This window comes from Pieris rapae, chromosome 24 (assembly GCF_905147795.1).
Source record: "Pieris rapae chromosome 24, ilPieRapa1.1, whole genome shotgun sequence".
NCBI classification, from domain to species: domain Eukaryota; kingdom Metazoa; phylum Arthropoda; class Insecta; order Lepidoptera; family Pieridae; genus Pieris; species Pieris rapae.
In genome coordinates, this window is record NC_059532.1 from 4,297,801 (window position 1) to 4,305,071 (window position 7,271).

At 38.7% G+C, this 7,271-nt stretch overlaps 1 long non-coding RNA gene and 1 pseudogene across 1 annotated transcript; both read left to right on the forward strand.

Annotated features, from left to right (window-relative positions):
• Positions 1-998: 998 nt before the first annotated feature.
• LOC111002048 lies at positions 999-1,806 on the forward strand. The gene is made up of 3 exons (XR_002600502.2): positions 999-1,434; positions 1,537-1,611; positions 1,717-1,806. It is a non-coding gene; the product is annotated as an uncharacterized LOC111002048 (long non-coding RNA).
• Positions 1,807-3,683: 1,877 nt separating this feature from the next.
• Positions 3,684-5,010, forward strand: LOC123690389 (annotated as a pseudogene).
• The last annotated feature ends 2,261 nt before the right edge of the window (positions 5,011-7,271 follow it).

Sequence of the window (7,271 nt, forward strand, 5' to 3'; positions counted from 1 at the left end):
CAACTTTTATAATAAATGCAAATCTCATTCAACCGATAGGAAGCCAGATATTCGCGAAAAACCGATTTTTGTGACCTTTGACCTTGAATATCTTGAGACGCGGACACGATAACGATGGTGACTTTTGAGACAACATTTAGAATGACAAAACAAAGGTTCATACCAATTTGCAGCTTATTATCTTTCATTCCGAGGTGAAAGCCCTAATATGACTGGGCTATTAGTTGGAAGTCAATCCGGCAACGTCGCTTTGTGACATTTCGATCCACGGACTATTTTGTAATGAAAATATATCATTAGAAATAAAAATCTTGGAAGAAAATTTAAGTAGAAAAACAGTATTTTACCATAATATAATATCTTTATTAATATCGGCTATACAATCTTTTTGATTATGTATTGTAAAATAATGTCATCTTTACATTTTTATAGCAGAAAATTGTATGTATCTGTAGGTGACTAAATAAGCTGTTAACGTTATATCGTTGATACAAGAATAAATTGTTCTGAAAAGAACAGTTTATACGTTTTCGTTATGATACAAGTGTGTTCTGAAAAGAACAGTTTTATACGTTTTCCTAAGATACAAGTGTATTCTGAAAAGAACAGTTTATACGTTTTCGTTATGATACGAGGGTGTTCTGAAAAGAACAGTTTTGTCAGCGTTATCGCATAGGCTACAAGGATATCGAAGTATTTTCAGGAGAACACGAGTCAGGTAGCGAAAGATCCCTTTCGTACACACCCTGCGCGTATTGGCTAACCGTTTTAACACAACATGTTATTACTACTTTTAAGCATAGGTTAAGTTTTCTACACAAACGTACCTAGTTTAGTAAATGAATATACATTCAGTTCCGTCTTCAAATCTTCTCTACAAGTTATTAGGGAGTTTTATTTATCGCAACCAAGCATCCCTAAATATCTATGATAATGCTCTTTGCGTGATTATGGAACGTTTTAGTCGAGTGTCGAGTGTCAACTGTCAAACGGGTGTTTGTTTTCAGTTTTCCTGTCTTTTGTGATAACGTAAATAAAGTTTATATGCGTTCACTGTGTAAGTAAATAAAACATGTCTAAAATAGAAAGTAAACGTGAAAGGGGTGTAAATTTTTCTAGAGATGAAATGGATCTCTTAATAAACATTATACAAGAACATAAACATGTTCTTGAGAACAAAAAAAGTGATGCAGTTACTTGGCAGGAGAAAGTCCTGCTGGAAAACCATTGAAGCTAAGTTCAATAGCACTAGTGGAGTTACCTATCGTTCTGCAAAAAACCTAAAAACAAAATATGAAGGCCTCAAGTGAGACTCGAAAAAAATCAGCTTGTATTCGTGCTGAAACATACAACACTCACAGACACTGAGCTTAAACTTAAAGACATGATTTTTTTGTCTGTTGATGGTATGAAGAGTGACTTTGATTCCATGTTGTAAGAGCCAATTGTATTCATGTATCGAATAATTATATGTATCTGCATTTTCAACTGCATTGTAATTATTTAATTTCATCTCACATTATGGTTTATTTGCAGTTTCTACACAGCCGGACATACTATATTATTATGACACAGAGGAAACAAATGCTAATAACACAGAAAACATTTAAAGTAAGTGAAGAAATCGTTGCACCAATCAATAATGATGAAAAATGACTGAACTGGCTGTGCATCTAAGGTATCTATAGGCCTCTTTTAAACATTGTTTTTTTTTAGGTATGGACCACACTGACCTACACCAACAATTTGGAGATCCCATAGTCTTGCCAGAATCCCCAACAGCAGTTTGTCCGAGACAAACTCTATGTAAGTATAAATAAAATAGCCTTTATTACTGTAAGTTTTAAAGTTAGTATATATAAATTAAAATTATAAAATATCCCTAATTACAGTGTGCCTTTCGGCAAAGGCCTCCTATTCTTTCCACTGTGTTCTGTCCAAGGCGACTCTCCTCCAGTTTTGACCTGCTGTCAGTTTTAGTTCGTCTTCCCATCTTCTGTATTGACGTCCTCTACTTCTTTTGCCAATTTTCTATGTAAGTAGCATTGTATTATATTTTCATCTGCCATATAGGTACTAACATAACATCATGAAATTACTTACTAATTTTCAGGCGGTAACCAATTGAACCCATCCCAAGTCCCAACAAAGGAAAATGTGACTGACGAGTCCTTTGAAAGGGACAAAAAATGGTCACAGTGAAAGCCAACATCTTTGCGATCAAAAAACATCCTGCCCTATGTAAGTTTCCATATTTGTATAAAAATTCTCAATGAATAAAAACTCAATAAATTATTCCTAATATAATAGGGGGCAGACAGTTTGAAGGAAGTTCATTGATTAGAAAAAGCCCTTTTTTTGACATCTTGCCCTACCCATATGTTGCGCAGCCGACTACTTCAACCACTACACCATTGAGGCAGGTAAATTGAACTAACTAGATAATGCATAATGGTTTTTCTTTCTTTTTCTAGGTAAATCAAAACCTAAAAGGTCATTTGAAAAATTAGCAGAACAAAACTAGAGGTAGCAACAATTAAAAAAAAATTTAGAAGAGGAGTTAAAGCTTAAAATGAAAGAAATGAAAGAGAATGAAAAAAGGTGGAAATTTGAAGAAGATAGACACCATAAACATAAAATGTGGGCTCTAAAAAAAAATATTATGGCTGAAAATATTAGTTGGTGCTGGGGTACCACAGGGATCAGTTCTCAAACCCATGCTCTACATGTTGTACACCGCTGACCTACCGCTATTGCCAGGAATAACTACAGCAACATTTGCAGACGACACCGCTATATTAGCAAGCAATAAAGACCCACTACTTGAAACAGAGGATTTGCAGAAGGGCCTTGACAAAGTTAGTGAATGGCTGCAAAAATGGAAAATAAAAACTAGTGCCGCAAAGTCAGTACATGTGACCTTTACCCTGAGACGAGGAGACTGCCCACCTGTCAAGTTGGACCAATGTATTCTGCCCCACAGCGCCCATGTATGCGCCCTGGATGCTAGGAAGAAACTCAAGACTTTCTTTAGATAACAAACTACTTATATATAAAGTCAGGTTTCCGTTTCCGGCATCAGAACGTACTCTTCTTTTCTCAATGTACTCACCTTGAGAAAAGAAAAAAATCTTACGGAACTGACATATGCGTTAAAATCTATTAAATTGGACATAATTGGTTTGAGCGAAGTGAGAATAATGGGTGAAAGAACTACTTGCCATCCAGACTATTTACTATATCAAATAGGGGAGACGCAAGGCCAATATGGGGAAGGATTTATTATTAAACAACAGGGTGAGATGGTGGTACCCAAGGGAAGGCGAACGGAAAAGAGTCCGACCAGAGAAAAGGTGGAACGATGATGTTAGACAAGTGGCAGGAGTCACATGGAACAGAGTAGCTCAAGAAGGAAAGGAATGGAAAAGGTTGGATGAGGCCTTTGCCGATTGGCAAACAGATCTAGGTAAGATAACCAAACAACGAATATTACACTAAATTTAAGCATAATCGGATAGGAGGGAAGACTTTGGTTTTGTCTGATCAGGCGATGTGCCGCTAGTTAGCTGTTAGGTTCGGTTATTTTTTTATTTTAAAGGGCTAGTTGAAATTAGAAAAATTGAACCCTAGTTTAATAACTCTTATTACTAGTACATCTTTAGTTTATGTTGGCAACCCTGACACGTCACTGTTGACTTCCTTTTTGGCGGGAAAAGGATAGCCGCGTTTTTCAAATAAAATTTTATTTTATATTAAATTAAATTGTTTATTACAAGATGAGTAATTTTAAAATAGAAAAATGTCTTCCGAGAGTGATGGTGATGAAGTCACCAGTAGACTCGAAAAAGAGGCGACTAGATGCTATTGTAAAATCGAACGATGATAAGTATAAACCGTACTCTAAACCCGAGTATAAGCGATCCTACCCGGATAACAGAAATACGTACAGGGAATTAAACCGGAAGATAAGATCGGTAATAAAAATCCTTTGCTTTTGTCAAAATTTTTCAAAAACGTGAAGGGCATCAAGGAATGTCTTCGAGTCAATGCGGCAAAAATTATGCTGGTTTTCAAACTAGCTGCAGCTGCCAATCATTTTCTGAGTCATATGGGCTTACGTGACAATCATATGAAAGATTTTGTACCAGCCTCTTCGGTGGAGCGAGTGGGTAAAATTAGTTTTCTTAAGGAATGCAGTAACGTAGATTTATACCACAAACTCATGGCAGACTCTGAAATTGTTGGTGTTAGACGTTTTATGAAAACTGGTAATGGTCTAGAACCCCTCACAACTATAAGCGTTACCTTTGTAGGAACTGTTCTCCCTCAGTATGTGTATTTAGACAATTGGCGTTACAAAGTTTTCACCTTCATTCCTCCCAGATTTAGACAGTGCGAAAGTATGTCGAAAACTGGTAATGGTCTAGAACCCCTCACAACTATAAGCGTTACCTTTGTAGGAACTGTACTCCCTCAGTATGTGTATTTAGACAATTGGCGTTACAAAGTTTTCACCTTCATTCCTCCCAGATTTAGACAGTGCGAAAGTATGTCGAAAACTGGTAATGGTCTAGAACCCCTCACAACTATAAGCGTTACCTTTGTAGGAACTGTTCTCCCTCAGTATGTGTATTTAGACAATTGGCGTTACAAAGTTTTCACCTTCATTCCTCCCAGATTTAGACAGTGCGAAAGTATGTCGAAAACTGGTAATGGTCTAGAACCCCTCACAACTATAAGCGTTACCTTTGTAGGAACTGTTCTCCCTCAGTATGTGTATTTAGACAATTGGCGTTACAAAGTTTTCACCTTCATTCCTCCCAGATTTAGACAGTGCGAAAGTATGTCGAAACGATCAGGTATGTTCAAAGTGTGAGCATTCCTTATAGGAATGACCACCTGAATTTTTTAAAGTGTGTTAACTTTGGAGGTGATCACTTAGTATCCAGGTTTTGTCCTCAAAAAGCAGCTCAGAAAAAACATGAAAATAATTATTCATCTAAAATGTGAAAATGAGCAAAATTAGTTTCCAAGACTGTTTCTTTTGCTCAGGTAACTAAAGGCCCGAAGGCTAAATCCTCAACACAACAAAACGAGAAAGCTAACACAGGCATAGATGAAAAGATTAACACTATACTTTCATTATTGACATCTTTTGGAGGAGTACTTCTGGCGTCTGCTTGTTGAGCAAGCGACGTCCCCGACTTGCGGGCTCCGTGGCGGGTGGAGAGCTCCAACGGCGAAATTTTTCTTCTAACCTCATGGATAAAGAGGCAATTTTTAGAACAAGCTGAAACAAAACAAGGCCGCATCCAAGAATGCGAAACAAACCAATAAACCCAGGTTTGCGTCTCAGGACGAGCTACGGTGCATGTCACCAGCGGCACGACACTCAGATGCCCCTATCTCACATACGGATGCACCCTTCGGCAGCGTCCAAAACTCCAAAGGAAAGGGAATCGGCTGTGGTAAAGCCAAACCAGGCTGCTCCCAGGACCGTACCCTCTCCGGCGGAACAAACAGCACCACCGCACAAGGAAGCGTCCACCGTTGCGGCTAGGTTAACTGCGTCCGTTGAGCCAAAGGCAGCCTGGATGATGCAACAAAACTGTCTGCGTCTGAAGGTGAGGCACCTGCGGCAAGATCGATGCGGGAGACTGTGACTGCGATGGCGAATGCCCCCAGTGGAAAAGGTCTCGTGTTTAAAAATTACCGTATTTGTATTTTATGTTGCTTTTCTAGTAGAGATAGTAGGCTGTATCATTGATGAGGAACATGATTTTAGAAGAGGCCTTTCAATTCAAACGAACCTTAACCGTGTCTTTTGTGACTAAAACATGTGTGGGATTAGATCGTGGGCGCCAGATTGATGCGATATATACTGACTTTAGCAATACCTTTAACTGACAAAGTCGCTAAATTTTACTGATTCAGAAGCTATGTGGTTATGGAATAGGAGAAAATTTACTGAAATTCTTCATAACAAAATCACAAGAGTTATTCCTATACCTAAAAGTGATGGAAAATACAGACAGGTGGCGGGATCGACTCCCGCTAAAATATTCGAAGGAGCTCTGCACCAAAGTATTTTTAAACAAATAGAACCGTACTTGTCAGACTGCCAGCACGGCTTTAGACCCTTGCGTAGTACAAGCAGCAACTTACTGAACGCAATTATGTTATGCTGCATACTTTGATTACAGAAAGGCGTTTGACGTCGTGGATAATGACATACTGTTATCAAAGTTGGCAAGTATTGGATTCACTCCAAAACTATTACATATTTTTGCTAATTATCTGAGAGATCGCCAGCAGTACATACACTACTGATCAATCACTCTAAATAGAGTACAAAGGGTGTCAATCGGAACCGTACTACACTAAATCAGGCGTGAGTCAGGACAGCTATCTAGGGCAATTTCTGATTGCAATAATGGTGAACGATTTACCAGAAGTAATAAGACATTCTAGATGCTTTCTCTATGCAGACGATCTAAAATTACTCCTGTCAATCCAAGGGGTGGACGACTGTGAACGCTTGTAAACAGATATAGATGGAGTATGTGAGTGGAGTAACAAAAATAAGCTCCGATTAAATATTAACAAATGTTGCATGGTGACATTTAGTCCCTTTAAATTGCCTCGTCATCATGAGTACAACGTATCAGGGAATCGGGAAACGTCAGTAAGAGACGTCGGAGTGCGTAGTGGACATTTGTAAGAAAACATACGCAAGGATGGGATTTGTGCTTCGAAGGGCAACAACGTTCACTAATATTACAGCCATCTCAAGCTTGCACAACGCTCTGGTTAGAAGTATGTTGGAGTGTAACTCGTCTGTTTGGGCTCCGCGTAAAGCTAAATACTGCCTTATGTTGGAGTGCATACAGAATAAATTTGCACGACACCTCTATAACACTGTGTGACGTCCATCCTTACTATCCTTTCATGTACCCAACATTATTTGTGTTAGGGATGGTGGGGTACAGCAAATTGGAAACCAGACGGGACTTACAGTTAGCCTACTACGTACTGAAAGTCTTGAGGGGGGATAGTGTGTAACCAGAGTGTACTCCAGGAACTGGGCTTCTTAGTACTTATGGGATATGTGTGACGGCGAGGGCCTATGTTATTTGCGATACCAAAGGCAAGAACCAGTCTGTTACACAGATCCCCGTTGGCCAGGACGTTGTGCCTATTAAATGCTGTCGCAGACAATATATATATATTTGTATGTTCGCAAAGTGAATTCACAGTAGCGATATTGTGTA